Raw genomic sequence first — 16,463 nt, 5'->3', positions numbered from 1 at the left:
ACAAGCAAAGCTGAGTCCAAGTGGAGAATGGCGGCTCCTTTATGGCCAACCTGGGGGCATGACTGATGGTTTTAGAGGTGGAGGCTGGGCTGGCTGTGAGCAACTGGGATCCAGGAAACCCCCACCTGCCCTTCTGAGGGCTGAACCCATGGAGGTGCGGTTGGCTGCTGAGAGACAGACCCCTGTGGCTGCCTGTTGGCATCCCAGGGATGGCTACTTGCAGCCCAGGAGAAGCGGGGTTCTGGGGGGAAGGAAAAGCAGCAATGGTGAGGCTGAGTGGGCTCCTTTCTGGCCGAGATGGTGGACTGTGGTGAGTCTGGGAGTTGCCTGTAAGCCATAAGTGGACGTAGTGCAGTGAAAACTGCTGCTCCATTCTGGCCGACCTGGGGGCGCCATGGATGACTTGGGAGTGGGGGCAGGGCGCTGGCTGTGAGCAAATGGGATCCAGGAAGCCCCAGCCTGCCCCTCCAGGGGCCGAGTCTTCTTCTCTCCTGCCATGGGGAGCCCGACCTTAAGCCTGCCCAGCATGTGCAGCAGCTCGAGCATTAAGCCTTCCTGTGTGCATAACTGAACTACGCCCTAGTGTAATAAGGTGTAAAGTTTAGATTGTGAATTTATCTTTAATTTCCATGGTAATTTACTTTGATCTTTTATTCCTACCACTTATAATCCTTAAAACTCCATCTTTCTGTAGTTAATAAATCTGTTTTATGCTCTACTTAAACTGGTGTATTTTGCTTGAAGTTCTTGGGAAATCTCAGCTCCATTACAAGGCTGGTTCATGTACTATTCACAGTGAGGGAGGGGTGGACCCTGTGTAATAAACTCACACTGATCAGGCTTCTGATTAAGGCAAGATGGTATGATCCAGGGGTGCAAGGCTGCAGAGCTGTAGGGGGGGCGACTTTCTATCATTAGTGTTATGAGTGGCTGCAGAAGCATTCATGTAATTCAGTTGGCTGTGTCCCTACCTACGGATGTCTGTGTAAGTGCAATATCTGCCAGAGATTCACAGCTTGTCTCAGCATCACATGTGTGAGAGGGAGCCCAGGTGGTGGGACAAAGGGCTCAGGGGTCCCACTGTTCAGTTGCATCCCATAGATCCCATCACAGACTTTCAACAACCACAGCGGGTGCTCACTGAGACAGAGAGAGAGATGCCAAAATAGTGATATCCAGTGCCAGCAGACATCAAACTATCAGAAATTCTGTGAACAGAGAAGACCCTGCTAGTGGAAAATGGCTTGTGAGGTATCATTAGAAAATGCATAACCTACTGAATATTATCCTCCTGTTAAAATGTGTAGTAACACTGTATGTAAAATTGTGAGATTTTACAGTATGATATTACTGAAAAAGTTACAGTTCTGGGGAACACCCACAGACCAGTTCCTCAGAGACAGCAAGGCAAACAGCTGGTCAAACAGCCATTCTCCTGCAGGGGGAAGGTGTGAAGACATTAAGGGCTGGTCTACACTACGGGGGGAAATCGATCTTAGATACGCAAATTCAGCTACGTGAATAACGTAACTGAAGTCGAATATCTAAGATCGGATTACTCACCCATCCTCACCGCGCGGGATCGATGTCCGCGGCTCCCCCTGTCAAATCAGCAACTCCGTTGGGGTTGGTGTTGTTCCGGAATCGATATAAGCGCGCTCGGGGATCGATATATGGCGTCTAGATGAGACGCCATATATCGATCCCCGAGCAATCGATTTTAACCCGCCGATACGGTGGGTAGTCTAGATGTAGCCTTACATTCCATCACAGGGACCTATTGAGGCTGTTGTGGAAAACGACCACAGGATTAATATTTGAATCAGCTCAGCCTGAGGCTCTTTTCTTGGTTACAAGCACGCAGGGGGCGACAGCTATTGGAATACTGTTCCTGAGCTAAAAATCACACAAGCCTTTTACAGCTTAAAACCACAAACAATGACACATACGTTGCACGTTAATTTCCTTATTTGGAATATACTGCAAAATATGATGCAGGTCAAAAGCAAGCTGAACAATCAGTTTTCCATATTTGGCCTTTCCTGTTATTTTTATTACACCTGGTGATATGGGAGCAAGACTCTCCATGTCTCAAGAAATGTCACTACCAACCTAGGCCATTTTCACATGCTGGGGTGCAATCCAGATCGGCGAGGAGTTGTGTCATCTGTAATCCTGGGTGAGATTCAGTGTTCTGCTGCTGGAGCTCCCCTGTCTGGATACTCCCAGCCAGCGTTCAAGGACGCACTGAGTGTCTGTATGATAAGTAACCCTGGACTGGCAGCTCTGACTCCAGCCGCCTGCTTGTTACACCCCAAGCACATTCTGGTTTGGGTAGAGAAGGCTCAGGGTTTGAGAGAAGGCTGGGGGTAGGAAGCTTCTGTTCATTATGCTGGACCTAACCCCAGTTTTACTTGAGTAAAGAGGAGATATTTGACATTGTGTGATGCTGCTCCTGTGCTCTGTTCCCAAAGTGTTCTGCAGCAGAGGAGGGTCTCTGGTAGTATGTATGTTACTGGCCTATTGGGGTGATGCTGAAACAGGACAGGGTACAGATGGCATTGTGGGGGTGGCATGAACCTTCACTCTTCATTTCCCCTTCCAAGAACAGAAGGGACAGGAATCCTTACCCAGCAAGACCATCGTCTCATAGTTCCCCTGCATGACATCTCTGTAGAGGGCTCTCTGAGTGGGGTCCAGCAGAGTCCCCTCTTCCCTGGAGAAATACACAGCCACCTCCTCGAAGGTCACCGGCCCCTGAAAGAGCAGGAGTCCAATACTCAGTACCTGCTGACCCACTCACAACCCCACTATTCACGGAACAGCAGCACCAGGGAAATGGAAGCTCCGGGAGGCACATGTTAACAGAGTCCCACCCCACCTTGCTTACAGCAGCCAGGAGGCATCAGAGGGTAGAAAGAGAGAACCTTTGTGTCTCCCATCTGACAGACAGAAGCAGGGTCTTCACATTTATCACATAGCTACTAGCCAGAGCTTAATATAGGAGATGGGGCTGTCTCTGGACCCTGATAGTGGCTCCCTGGTAGGAATCCAAGCACTCTCCAAATAAAATATATGGAAGAAAGGGGAAGTCAATCATAAAGAATAGAAGTTAGAAGGTCAGAATTGTAGTGCCCATTAACAAAGGTTTAGAGAAAATAGAGCCTATCAAACTAACGGGATATCCTTATTGGATGAGATCAAAAGTTTGGTTGCAGCTAATAGTATTGATGTAATATACCTAAACTTCCGTAAGGGACATGACTTGATTAGCACAATATTTTTACTAAAAAAAACTAGAATGATACAAAATAAACACGGCATACATTAAATAGATTAAAAACTCTGATAGTAAATGGGGAACCATGATCGAGTGGATTTCTTTCTAGCAGGTTCCTGCAGGGATTGGTTCTTGGCCCTGTGCTATTTAACATTCTTATCCATGACTTAGAAGAGAGTACAAAATCATCACTGATAAAGTTTACAGTTGCCACAAAGATTGGGGTTGGTGGTAATTAATGAAATGTCAGTAGATTCAGGCTCCATCGCTGAGAGTCTGGGAAGTTGTCCCAGCCCTGGCTGGAGGGTTATTTCCTGTTCCACAAAGAGGGGAAGTTCCATTCCCAACTCCTGTGCCTTGAAATTAGGACCTATCTGACACTACACCCCCATATTCATCATAGTGGTATGATTATAATATGATTAGGACATAATTATGATCTATTTTGTAGAAGATGCATCATGTGTGGTGTCACTGGAAAAGTTCTGATTTGCTGAATATGATTATCCTATTTGTGTGCACATATCATGTTCGTATCTGAAGTTATGGATATTGACTCTGTATCTGTATTTCAAATGTGCTTACTCTGGGTAACACCCACAATGAGCCTTTCAGGTACAACAATGAAGAAGCCAGACAGTGCTGATGGCTCAACAAAGACAATGGACTGTGGAAGAGCTTAGCCTTCCTGTGAATGTTTCAGCCAGCCTATGAGTCATGGCTACTATGACTCAGCAGGGCCTGTGACCAGACCACATGACACTAAACTCCATTTTAGTAGCTGTATTTTTCCACAAACTGGACTAGGAACTGAGTTTGGAACAAAAGGTTCCCACCATATGGAAAAGCTACATAAGGTGGGGTGTGACATCATCTCTTGGCCTCATTCTCCACACAAGAGAACTTCTGGAAACACCTGAGAAACAAAAACGGATGTGGGGGAAGTGCTGCTCCCAGGATCAAGAGATTTCTAGCTTGTGTATGGAAACTTGGGGGACTGCTTGTACCATCAGTCAGGGTGAGAAATTGCTAATTCAAATTCTATCCATCTAGTATGTTAGGCTTAGTCTGAGTTTTGGTTATTTGTTAAATAATCTGCTTTGATCTGTTTGTTATCACTTATAATCACTTAATCTATCTTTCTGCAGTTAATAAACTTGTTTGATGCTTTATCTTAACCAGCGTATTTTGAGTGAAGTGTCTGGGGAAAATCTCAGCTTGTTGTGCACATCTGTCCCATATCGAGGGGAAGGGGAACTACATTAATGAGCTTGTATTATAGAGATCCCTGTGCACTATAAGATGGTATCATTCTGGATTTATACTACAGCAAGTGTGCAAGGTTGGGGAGTGGGAAATTGGCTCTTGTCTTCTATCTGTCCTTGAGTGGCTTAGGTAACGCACTCAGGTAGCTTAGTTGGCTGCATGGCGCCACCTGCTGTTGTGTTGGGTGATAACAGGCTCTGGAGAGGCTGGCGAAATCTCCAGCAAAGCAGTGTGAGAAGGGCCAGCCCAGCGTGAGGGTTAGAGGACACAGCAGTTCCCAGAAGCTCCACAAACTGCCTCCTGGGGGTGACAACCCATCACGCCCTACACTACACAAGTCTCAGCAGGTTTGTCACATGCTGTCCCCTCCCTTTCTCCACCCGAGATATTTCCTGCTTCCCACCACCTCTAGCAATTCCCACCCTCTTATGCATTTACTGCTCCTCAACCTCCAAGCAGAGCCCGCCACCCTGATAATCTCTTACCTGAGCCAGCTCCATTGCAGCCATTTCCTTGCCCCTGGGAGGACGAGATGATCTGCAGCGAAACATGGATGTTATTCTCTGGCCTGCCGGGGTGAAAAGGGCAAGGTGTGAGAATTCAGACTAGGCTTTTGTCCATTCCACAAGCCGATTCCCCCCAGCTTTTCCCCTGCTAATGCACATTCTAGGTTCTAGCACACTGTGAAGCACAGAGTGACCTTATTCCAGTACAGGCCTAGCCCCCTCCCACCAGGGTGTAACCCTCTGACACATGGGGAAACCCTCCCAGTAACAGTCTCTCTCTTACACGTATCAAGTTTGCGGACAACACCAAGCTGGGAGGGGTTGTAAGTGCTTTGGAGGATTGGATTAAAATTCAAAATGATCTGGACAAACGGGAGAAATGATCTGAAGTAAATAGGATCAAATTCAGTAGAGACAAGTGCAAAGTACTCCACGTTGGAAGGAACAATCGGAGGCCAGAGAAGAGCAGAAACAAAGGAGTCACTTTGGGGGATTCTCCCTGTCATTGTCCCCAAGGCAGCTGTCTCAGGTTTACAAAGGTGTTTCATGTTCCAGCCTTTGTACAGTCTCTCCTGGGAGTGCCCCTTTCATGGACTGGGCCTAGTTTTAGTTGTTGGTAGTTAACAAGCTTGGTTTATTGTTCATCTAACCAGTATGTGTGGATTGAAGTGTGCTGGAAACTCTGTTTGGGATAACAAGCTGGTGCATGTCATTTTCCGCTGATGAAATGACAGACTTCATATGAGCTTGGGTCGTTCAGTAGCGTGCTGGACAGTGCAAGATGCACATTTCTGGGGGAAAGTTGGGCACTTGAGAATTTGCTGGTTTTCTCCTGAGGTGTAATTCATGAGTGGCTGTCTAGCAGCACTCAATACTGTGTAGCTGGGAGTGAGTTACATGCTGGAGACTGTGTGTTAATTGGCCAAGAGGGGCTGTTCTCGCGGGAAAACAGTGGAAAAGGCACCCCATGCTGGAGGACTGAGGTACAGCTATTTAACAGTCCAGATTGTACTCTGGGTAACATCACAGACACTCATTATGACAGAGCCTCTTACAACACAGAGAAAGTAAATCCATGTCCCAGAAATCGAAGACTCCAGACAGAGGGCAAGTGTCCTCTGACACTGCTTCTTGCTGACAGAGAGGTTCAGAGACAGTGCGAGAATCCTGGGGAAGCTGGGAACAGGAAGCATGGGCTGGCGGGGTTCGGTGGAGAAAGGGAACAGGAAGGGCAGGGATATTACTGAATCCAGGATCTTAGCAGTACTAGATGACAGGATAGCACATAGTGCAGCCCATTGGAAAACACAATCCCAACTATACATACAAAATGATGGGGTCTAAATTAGTTGTTTCCACTCAAGAGAGTGATCTTGGAGTCACTGTGGATAGTTCTCTGAAAACATCCACTCAATGTGCAGCAGCAGTGAAAAAAAGTGAACAATGTAGGAAATAATTAAGAAAGTGATAGATATGACAGAATATCTCATAGATCATATTTGTAAAAACAGCAAATAAATCCATGATACACCCACATCTTGAATACTGCATGCACATGTCACCCCATCTCAAAAATAGAAATATTGGAATTGGAAAAGGTTCAGAAAAGGGCAAGAAAAATGATTAGGGGTATGGGACAGTTATGCCAGACCTAACCCCCAGTTTCACTTGAGCAAACAGGAGATATTTGACACTGTGCAATACGGCTCCTGTGCTCTGTTCCCAAAGTGTTCTGCAGCAGAGGAGGGTCTCTGGTATTATGTGTGTCACTGGCCTATTGGGGTGATGCTGAAACAGGACAGGGTACAGATGGCATTGTGGGGGTGGCGTGAACCTTCACTCTTCATTTCCCCTTCCAAGAACAGAAGGGACAGGAACCCTTACCCAGCGAGGTCACAGTCTCATAGTTCTCCTGCATGACATCCCAGTAGAGGGCTCTCTGAGTGGGGTCCAGCAGAGCCCACTCTTCCCTGGTGAAATACATAGCCATCTCCTTGAAGGTCACCAGCCCCTGAAAGAGTAAGAGTCCAACACTAAGGACTTGCTGCCCCACTATTTGTGGCAGAGAAGAGTGAATCAAATGGAAGCTCTGGGTGGATCATAGTCAGGAGAGTCCCACCTCGACCTGGCTCAGAGTATCCAGCAAATGCCAGGGTGAGGCGATGAAGAGAGAGCCCCTTATCTCTCCCAGCATATCCATCACCCCCCTACTAGCCACTGACTGATACAGGAGATGGAGCCCCTAGCAGGGTCCAGGGAGAGCTCGCTGGTAGGATGCCCAACACCCTCCTCATTGTGAGGAGTGGGATATGAAGGGAGAGGCAGCTCCAATAAGCCTGACTCATGGGTGTCCCCTTTATATCTCACAGCAGCTGATGGTTAATGAGGTCAGGCTCCAGCACTAGGAGTCTGGTCAGTTTGACTAGCTCCATGTAGGTGGGTTATTTTCTCTCTTCACAAATTAGGGCATTTCCACCTCCAAACCTCCTGGGTCTGTTCCTAGAATCTAGGCCACTTAGTAAATAACTCCCAGCAGGTCTGCCACACCCTGGCCTCCTCCTTTCCCCACGCTGTGAATTTCCTGCCCCGCTCCAACCTCCAAACCAGACTCTGCAAACCTTCCCACCTCTGGTGTATTTGCTCTCCCTTTCCTCCAGCAGGAACCCACCAGCAACCCCCCGATAATCTCTACCTGGACTGACTCCACTGCAGCCATTTCTCTTCCCTGTCCCACGCCAGGCTGGGATGAGCTGGAGCAAAACATTCTGCAGCCTGTCTGGGGGAGAAGGGCACTTGTGGGCGTTTCAGAACCGGTTTTAGTTAATTTCACATCACAATTCCCCCAGGCCCTTTCCCTGCAGACAGACACCCTAGATTCTGTCATGCTGGGAAATGCTCAATCTGTTTATTACAATTTAGACCTGGCCCCTCCTGCCAGGCTAAGTCCACAGACACATTTTTAACCTCCCTTCTCTCTCCCCTCACCCCTTCTCTGAACACAAGGCTAGAAAAGAGCAGAACCAAAGGAGTCACTGTGGGGGATTCCCTCAGACACTGACCCCACGGCAGCCACACCCCAGCAGGGGGAATATGGAGTCAGGAACTGGCTTTTGCTCTGTCTGATCCTTGTTTTGTTCACTGGAAAGTGGTTCTGCCCCAGGATGCAGCAATACATGTGTCTGGGTGGACTAGAGAGCTGGAAATCTCTCCCCCACATTCATTTCTCCCACTGCCCCTTTCAGTCTCTCCTTCCCCTGTCCTCTCTCCCTGCCCCTCTGGCTGGGACAGTCCCATTCCTGGGGGCTTTGCTCTCCCATGGCTGGATTTCCTCCTGGCAACCGCTAATGGGAGGAGAAATGAGGTGGTGTTGTTTGTGCAGAGTCACTTTCTTGCCAGACCCTAGGACATTCCCTGAGGTCTTTCAGTTACCTGGAGACTCTGGCTCAGAATTTAGTAGTAACAGGGCCCAGGACTGCCCTAGGGGGCTAGGACCAGCTGCAGAAAGTCATCCCCTGGGCCGGGCAGAGAAGAAGCTTTAATTAAGGTCACTTCCCAGCACAGAGCCCCACTGGGGGAGCAGCAGCTGCCAAGCCTGGTCTCCCAGATCACAATGGAGGCTGCAGCATCTGACCCAGGAAGCTGAACCCCAATATCCTGAGCAGAGAGGGACGGAGTGTATGAGCAGCTTCCCTCCTTTAGCTCTCTGGGGAGAGCAGCTAATGGGAGCCCCTCCTCACAGGGAGAATGGCTGATCTCATTTGACCCACTGTCCATCTGGAATCACTCCTTGTCTTTCCATACAGTGACTCTGGATTAACAACGGTCTCAATGACACCGGATTTCAGAAAGAATGAGTTCAGAACGCTGTGGAAAAGACCATCGTGTGGCAGTGCTGACTCCCTTCCCACCTCCCTCACCCCCGCAGATCTAGGACAAGGACTGGGGGCAAAAATTTTCCAAACGGAACCGAAAGTTCCTGCAGTTTTCAAAAGAGGAGAAAAGTAAATTCTGTGAATTCACACTAACAGTGTTTGCTAAGTGGACAGAAAGTTATCACAGTGACAGGGCACGTGACTGGGGAATGGACTTGGTGACCTGGTGACTAGGAGCCAGGACTCTGGTACAAGTTGACCAGAGAGAAGGATCATGGTTAGCAGCAGCCCCCAGACACCCCCTAGTACCCAGAGCCCAGACCCCCCAGCCAGGGGCCCCAGACACCCCCCAGCCAGGATCCCATCAGATATTCCCTGGGACTGCAGCCCCCAGAGTCCCTGGCCAGGGACCCCAGATACCCCTCAAAGCCCCACCGGCCAGAGAACCCCCACCACACCATGATTGCCAGGTTGGGAATCCCAAAGGGTTCCCCCCACCAAGAGCCCCCAGCAGCCAGGGACCCCCTCAAGGGACCCCCCCCCACTGGGAACTCAGTCCCTCACTGCCTGCCTAGGAACTTCCCCACCCTCCAGAACGATCTACCCTGACATTTGCCTGGGACCCCCTCCTCTGCCCAGTGTGACCCCCTGATGCTTTACAGTGCGACCCATCACTCTGCTTCCCTGGCATGCCCTCACCTAGTGCCAGGGATCCCCTCCCCCAGCTCTGTGCACTGGGCATGGCAACAAAACCAGGAACCAGCGGGGGAAGCACAGACAGAGCCCCTGGCACAGAACCAGGCTCCCTCTAACCCTCTGTCCCGCCTCCCCAAGAGACACCCACCCCCACTGTTCTGCAGCCACCAGGCCCCCAGCGATACCCACCTCCAGGACCCATAGCCTCAGGGATGGGCACATCAGAACCACCACCCCCGAAAACCCCAAACCTCCACAACCCACCAACCTGACTAGGGTACCCCCTGCCCAGCCACCCAGAGGCCTCCCCCTACCACAATGCCCCTTCAGCTGCAATCTCCCCACACAGACACCTTCCCTGCCCCTGCAAGTGTTACCTCACAGAGTGTGAGAAGTGGCTAGAAAGTTAACACCACCTCCTGCTGGCCAGTCACACAGGCAGAGGGAGCCTGGGGAGTGCTTCTTTAACAGGAGAATGGAAGGCCTGGAGGGCAAGAAAGATCCACGGGCTGTCACTAGCAAATAATGGCCACCATGGATCCACCCCAGAGGCGGCTGCATCTTAGCACATTGGGAAACAACCCATCATATTCAATTAGAAATAAAACAACTAGAGAGAAGTGGGGCAAATGTTTGGGGTATTTTATATCAATCTTTGAGACACGCAGAGAGAACCCTGTCACAAACGACATTTGATAACATGAGAGAAAACCACCAAGATCGGAGGGGATTTGATGTTGCTATTAAATAACTAGTGGAAAAGGGGGACTGTTGGACTGGATTTTATATGACTGTCCAATACATAAACAGAATGTGATGGTCCCCCCCTGGCCACGGGGCAACCATTCACGTGAGCAGCTCAGAGCCCTTTGAGGAGCTGATTTAAGGGCGGGGGGGGGGAGCTGGAAGGCTCCCTGGACAATGGAAGGGGGCCGCAGGGGAATTGGGAAATGGGGTCTGGGCAGTCTCCATGGGGGATATGCTCCTCCCTTCCCTTCCCTGCCCTGGCAGAGAACGGGAACCTCATCCCATCCCACTCCAGTGGGAGCCATGTTCTGGGGAATGACCCAGGGCAACAATTTCCCACCCAAACAAGGACAAATCGCTGCAGATAAAATGGGTGGGAAAATCCACCCCCCATCGGAGAGATTTTAAATTGACATTTGAGAAGTATGGAGAGAAAAGGGAAAATCAGAGGCAATTAGAGAGCTGATCATTGGCGGGGGGAGAGGAGAATCTCCCTGGATTTTATAGCCACGTGTGATAATGAGAGAGAAAAGGGGAAATCTTGAGAGAATGTGTGTGTGGGAGGAAGTGGCAAAAACAGGGACAGGATCCAGTTAACTCACCTCCCTCCCACCCCGGGAATGTCCTGGCTGCACAGAGACAGATCTACCCCCCCCACCCCAGTGACCTCCCCCCCCTGCAACTCCGGCTTCTCCTCCCCCCTCGACACCTCCGCCCTCACACCAAAGGGGGGGGCTCTGCCAGCGCCTCCCCCTGAGCTCAACTCCTGCTCCTCCCCCCAGCCCGGATTGTGCCCTTTAGCCCCCCACGAACCCTGCCTCCAGCTGCCTGACCCCCCCCCGCCCATCAATTTCCTGCTCTGCGCCCGCCCCTCCCACGCTCCCTGTCACTCCCCCGCCCCGCTCCAGCCCCGCCCCCAGCGCCCGGCGGAACGTTACGGCTGGTCCGGGCAGGGGGAAGGGCAGCGGCTTCAGCGGCTGTTACTGGGCATGCGCAGTGCCCGGGAGTAGCACATTGCTATGGGGAGGGATTTAATACACCGCCCCCCCCAGCCTGGCCCGGGGTCCGCCCCTCCCCCCCACACGACGGCCGGGCCCCGGCCCCCCCATCCCAGCGGGGTGGGCGGGCGGATCCTCCTGCAGCTCCACTGGGGCCGAGACGCCTTCAAGGCTTCTCCCAGGCTCCCTGGGGCAGAGTCACTTTCCTGCCCCCCAGCGCCTCTCATTCCCCGGGGGCTCCGGGTCACAATGTCCCACCGCCCTTCCCCCGCCTGCAGCTCCGGCTTCTCCCCTCCCGCCCCCGCCAGCCACACCAAGGGGAACCCCCGGGCCCCAGTCTCTGTCCCCACCTGGATCCCAGCGGGGCCGGGGGCAGATCCTGGCTGCAGCTGAGAACAGCGGCTCCGCTCCGGCTCGGGCAGCTCCAGCGCTGCTGGCAACACGTGGAGAACCAGGAAGCAGCTGTTCAGCCCGGGCTCCGCGTCACAATGTGCCAGAGCCCCGCCCCCAGGAGCTGCCCTGCCCATGGGCTGTGCCAGAGCCCCGCCCCCAGGAGCTGCTCCGCCCCTGCTCTGTGCTGGAGCCCCGCCCCGAGGAGCTGCCCTGCCCCCGAGCTGAGCCAGAGCCCCGCCCCCAGGAGCTGCCCGCACCTGGGATGTGTCAGAGCCCCGCCCCCTGGAATTTCCCCATGTTGGGTCTCTGAGCTTTGTTCTCCTGCCGCCTTCTTCCCAGCACCCCCTGCTCCCTTCCTGTGTCTGCAAACACCCCCCCCCTCCCCCGGGGCCGGCTGCAGTGCTCGCTGAGGCTGACTCCAGTGGCTGAAGTTGCCTCCATCTCTGCTTCACCTGGAGGGGGAGAGACAAAGAGAGGAGATGGTCCCAGGGTGTGAAACCAGAATCAGGGGGCAAGGAAAGAAGGACTGTTTGGAAAGGTGGGTTTTTTGTGGGGGGGGGGTGAGCCAGAGGGATTCAGAAGAAGTTGGGCAGCAGAGGCTCAAGAGAAATTGAGGGGAACCTCCTGGGTGTCTCAGTGTTGCCCAGGGTTTGTACAGCACCTTGCATAATATGGGGTCTGATCTCAGTCATGGTCTGTGCAGCACCTGGGAGCCCTGATGTCTGTTTCCTGATCACAGGCTCTGGGAATGGAGAGAGGGAAACCTCAGCACCTGAAGGTTAATGCAGCCCTGTGTGCAACCCCTGCTAGGGTGATCCGACAGCAAATGTGAAAAATTGGGATGGGGGTGGGGTTAATAGGCACCTATATAAGAAGAAGACCCAAAAATCGGGACATCTAGTCATGCTAGTCCCTGCTGTTCTCATAAGGGGTCGGCTTAGAGAGGGTTTGGCTACACTTGCAGCTGTCCAGCGCTGGGAGTTAAAGCTGTCTTCCTACAGCTGTTTAGGGAAAGCGCTGCAGTGTGGACACACTGACAGCTACCAGCACTCTGTCATGGCCACATTTGCAGCGCTGTTGGGAGTGGTGCATTATGGGCAGCTATCCCAGCATTCAAGTGGCTGCAATGTGCTTTTCAAAAGAGGAGGGTGGGGTGGAGTGTGACACGGAGCGTGGGGGAGACAGAGCGAGTGGATTTTTGGAGCTGACACTGTGTCAGCTCCCTGCCTGGCAAGTTCAAGCCTCCTCCCCCACCCCTCTCTCATTCACTAAATGCAAATAGCCGCCTTTGTTCTTTTCCTCACAGACCAGATAAGCCGCTGATCCAAAACAGACCCCCCCTCCCCCGTGCCCACCCGGCTGCTTCTCTCCTCAAGCAAACACCAGCTGTGGGTGTTCCAAAGGGATCCCCCTGCCTCTGCTCATTCACTGCAAACAGTAACTGTGTTTGGTTTTTAGATAAGCAGCTCCGGGAGCCTTGAGCTCACAGCAAAGCAAACAGAGGCATCACACCAAAACAAAGAGCGTTATCTCTACTTAAAAGCATTATGGGAAGGTTCCGGAGGTCAGTGACAGCGTAGTAAGATTAATCACTGTTTACACTGGCACCCCAGCGCTGCATCACCAGTTCTGTTCTCTTTATTCCTCTCGTCGAGGTGGAGCACATGCAGCACTGTGGCCAGGGAGATACAGCGCTGTATGTGCCTTGCCAGTGTGGACGGGGAGTAAGTTACAGCGCTGTAAAGCCACCACCTGCACTGTAACTCTCCAGTGTAGCCAAGGCCTGAGTTGTAGTAATAATAGCAGCCAAGAATCCGGTGGCACCTTCTAGACTAACAGACGTATTGGAGCATGAGCTGTCGTGGGTGAATACCCACTTCGTCAGATGCAACAATAGTCCCATATGGGCTAGTGGTCAGGATTCCTGGTTTTCACCCAGGTGGCCTGGGTTCAACTTCTGGTGTGGGAAGAGTGCAGAGCTTTTGCCCAGAGTGGAGGCAGGAAATGAAAGGAACAGGAAGGGATCCTGCCAGCAGTGGAGTTAGACAGTGTAGGGAGGGGACCCCAGAAGTGGGGGTGGGGCAGTGGTTTGGGGGGAGATGAGGGAAGGATCCCAGCAGTGCGGGAAGTTGACAACCTGGAGAGCACAGGCCTGGAATGGGGACCTGGAAGAGTGAATGTGTCCCTCTAAACTCATCAACTGCAGACTAGGCAGGCCTGGAAGAATTGTGTATTTGTTGATAAATGTCAATTTCTGTGTAAACACACAACCCAATGGCAAAATATTTCCATCAATAATCATCAAAATTGACAGATGGGCAAAGTAAGAAACATGCTGCTTGAGAACTTATCATGTTGTAGGAGCAGCAGTGATCTGTATGCTCTGTATAACCTGTATGCTCAAAAGGTCTGTTAAACTCCCCCAGCTTGTGTCCTTTCCCGCTTTGAATGCCTGTGAAGTGGCTTTCCCACTCTCCTTTGTACCTCCAGTGAATGCCCTTCACCCGGCCCATCTGGCCAGTGGTTCGCTGTGTTACATTCTATTGCACCTCAGGGAGACTGATCTTCATCGCACCGTCCATCGCTGCGCTGTGGGACACTTACCTTAAAGGATCCTGACATCTCCACTGCCAGGCCTGTCCTGGGAGCGTGAGTATGAGTGTGACACCCTCCCCCATCCCTTCTTTTGAGCTTAGCTATCAAGCTAATAAATGTGCTGCTTTCTGCCAAACTCTGGGGGGGAGGGGCATTATTAGTCCTCTCTAAGCTTACTAACTGACCCAATTTTGGGTAACACAAGCAACATTGTTTGATCTGTTATTGTACCAAAGGGGGAGATGGTTGTCTATAAAGGAGGGTGAAGACTAAATGCCTCTGATGAGAATGGGATTTGAACCCATGCAGGCAGAGCATAATGGGGTAGCAGTCCATCACCTTAACCACTCGGTCACCTCACCTGAGCTGTCAAAAAACGGACAGGAGGAGAAATCTAAGGCCGGCAGAGATAGGGACACTAAGGAGTTTTTAAATACTAAGTGAAAGCAGGGTCTGAATGAGCTCCCCTCTCTCACCTAGTGAGGAGCTGGGGAAAGACTTCAGAAACAGACCGTGTTTGCATAGACACACCTACTCTGCCTAGCTATGCAGCATGATGGGGCCGCTTCCCCAAAATGACCAGTTTGGGATGGTCTTGGGTTACAAATGACTTTAGGATTGAGTGGAATGAAATGTTATTCTCCTTCCTGTATGAGTGAAGGGCAGCAGAACATACCTAGTCCGTCCTGATGGAGGGGTAGGTGAGTGAGGAATAGCTTTTATTGGACTGCAGAGAAGTGATTGAGGACGTCACCCTAAACCAGTGGTCCCCAAACATTTCACATTGTGCCCTCTTAGCCATGGCTGTGGCCCCTCGGAAGCCACGGTCAAGAACCGGGGCTGGGAGGAGTGGGGCTGTTGCTTGCTGGGGTGAGGGGTGCGGACAGGGGTAAAGGGGTCGACGCCGGGCTGGGAGCCAGAGTCTCAGGCTGAGGGTGGGGTTGGGGAAGAGCTGTGGCAGAGTGGTGCTCCCTCCCTGCCCTCTATGTGGGCTGGCTCAGGTCCTGAGGTGCCCCCATGAATGTTCCTCTGTGTCCCCCTAGGAGTTGCACCCCACATTATGGGGACCACTGAACCCAGTCGCTAAGCCGGGGCTAGTGATGCCAAACCCCTGGGAAAGGGAGAACAAGTGTGGGGGCCCCAGCACCAGAACCATGCCCCTACCTTCTGTCTGTGGCTCGACCCCCTTCCACCCATGGCCCCATCCACTGTCACTTCTGTTCCACCCCTTCCCCCACCAGCCCCACCCTATCACTCCTTTACCCCTGCCCCGCTGTGGCCCTGAGACCAGAGAAGCTCTGTGCCCCTGCTGCAGCCCCCGGGCTGTAGCAGGGAGTGGGAGCTCCTCCAGCCCTGGGGCTGACATAGGGGAGACTTTTCCAGGGGGACCTAACTTGGCCAGGGCCCCTGATCATGGGCCCCACTGTCCCCTTGGCAGTGCAAGGTTTGGGGAGGCTGAGCCCCCTTGTCATAAACAGATAGCTAAGGGTTAATGTTCTTTTACCTATAAAGGGGTAACACCAGTAACCTAAAACACCTGACCAGAGGACCAATCAGGAAACAAGACTTTTTCAAATCTGGGTGGAGGGAAGTTTGTGTGTGAGTTCTTTGTTCTTTGTCTTGTGTCTGTGGCGTCTCGGCTATGAGAGTGATTTTTCTATCTCCTGCCTTTCTAATCTTCTGTTTCCAAGTTGTAAGTACAAAGATAATAAGACAATAAGTTTATATTGGTTTTTTTTGTATTTACATGTGTGTAGTTGCTGGAATGTTTAAATTGTATTCTTTTTGGATAAGGCTGTTTATTCATTTTTTTCTTTTAAGCAAATAACCCTGTATTTGTCACCTTAATACAGAGAGACCATTTTTATGTCCTTTTCTTTCTTTTTATATAAAGCTTTCTTTTTAAGACCTGTTGGATTTTTTCTTTAGTGGGGACTCCAGGGAATTGAGTCTGCAGCTCACCAGGGAATTGGTGGGAGGAAGAAGTCAGGGGGAAAATCTCGTTGTGTTAGATTTACTAGCCTGACTTTGCATACCCTCTGGGTAAGGGGGAAGAGAGATTAGCTATCTTGGTACTTCTATTTCCAGGACTGGAAACAGGGAGGGGGGA

The 16,463-nt window shown here is 51.5% G+C and overlaps 1 protein-coding gene across 1 annotated transcript in view; it reads left to right on the top strand.

Annotated features, from left to right (window-relative positions):
- The window catches only part of LOC127042368 (zinc finger protein 560-like), a 394,045-nt gene that overhangs the window by 321,597 nt on the left and 55,985 nt on the right, over positions 1–16,463 (top strand). The gene's annotated exons all lie outside the window — the stretch shown is intronic.

The sequence above is a fragment of the Gopherus flavomarginatus genome, unplaced genomic scaffold (assembly GCF_025201925.1).
Source record: "Gopherus flavomarginatus isolate rGopFla2 unplaced genomic scaffold, rGopFla2.mat.asm mat_scaffold_37_arrow_ctg1, whole genome shotgun sequence".
Taxonomy (NCBI): Eukaryota; Metazoa; Chordata; order Testudines; family Testudinidae; genus Gopherus; species Gopherus flavomarginatus.
This window is presented reverse-complemented; position numbering and strand designations above follow the sequence as displayed.